The 899-nt window shown below is 40.2% G+C and overlaps 1 pseudogene; it reads left to right on the forward strand.

Annotated features, from left to right (window-relative positions):
- Nucleotides 1-240: 240 nt before the first annotated feature.
- The window catches only part of LOC102816308, a 58,110-nt pseudogene continuing 57,451 nt past the window's right edge, over nt 241-899 (forward strand).

Here is an 899-nt window from a genome sequence, read left to right on the forward strand (position 1 = left end):
CCTGCTTGTATAAAAATATCAGTGGCATTGTTTCCAGCATCACAGCAGCATACAAGACACTACACTACAATAAAATGACAAATGAGTAGTGGAATTTGTGACAGAGAATTGCTTAAAGACCATCATCAGAAACACTAATCAGCCTTACCCAAGTCCTCCCTAGTACATGTTAGGAATTTCATTACTAGCTAACTAGTTTTGTTTCTGTTTTTAAATAAAAGAATTAATGGATTTGGGAAGATGGCAGCTGTGTTAGCATATGATTGACTGGTTGGATTTTTTCTTTTGGTAACTGCTGTAGGAATTTCGTTTTGGAAGCTGAGTTTGCAAATAAAGTTACTAGCTTCCAGCTGCCTGGAAAAGTGGTACAACCATTGTGGGGCTGGTTTATAAGGATAGCATAGTTCTTGGAGCAGATGCAAGGGCAACTAAAGGAATGGTTGTTGCTGACAAGAACTGTTCAAAAATACACTTCATATCTCCTAACATTTGTTGTGGTGCTGGGACAGCTGCAGACACAGACATGACAATCCAGCTCATTTCTTACAACATGGAACTTGATTCCTTCTCCACTGGCCACCTTCCCAGAATTGTGACAGCCAATCAGATGCTGAAGCAGATGCTTTTCAGGTATCAAGGTTACATTGGTGCAGACCTAGTTTAAGGGGGAATAGATGTTACTGGACCTCACTTCTATAGCATCTATCTTCATGGATCAACTGATAAATTGCCTTATATCACCATGGGTTCTGGTTCCTTGGCAGCAATGGCTATATTTGAAGATAAATTTAGGCCAGACATAGAGGTCTGTCTTTCAATAAGGCTTTTCTGTTCTACACACAAGCAGCCTTGTAAGCTCACTAGTGACTATCTTGTTCTACATGTGAGTGGAACTGGGA

The sequence above is a fragment of the Chrysochloris asiatica genome, unplaced genomic scaffold (assembly GCF_000296735.1).
Source record: "Chrysochloris asiatica unplaced genomic scaffold, ChrAsi1.0 scaffold00264, whole genome shotgun sequence".
NCBI lineage: Eukaryota > Metazoa > Chordata > Mammalia > Afrosoricida > Chrysochloridae > Chrysochloris > Chrysochloris asiatica.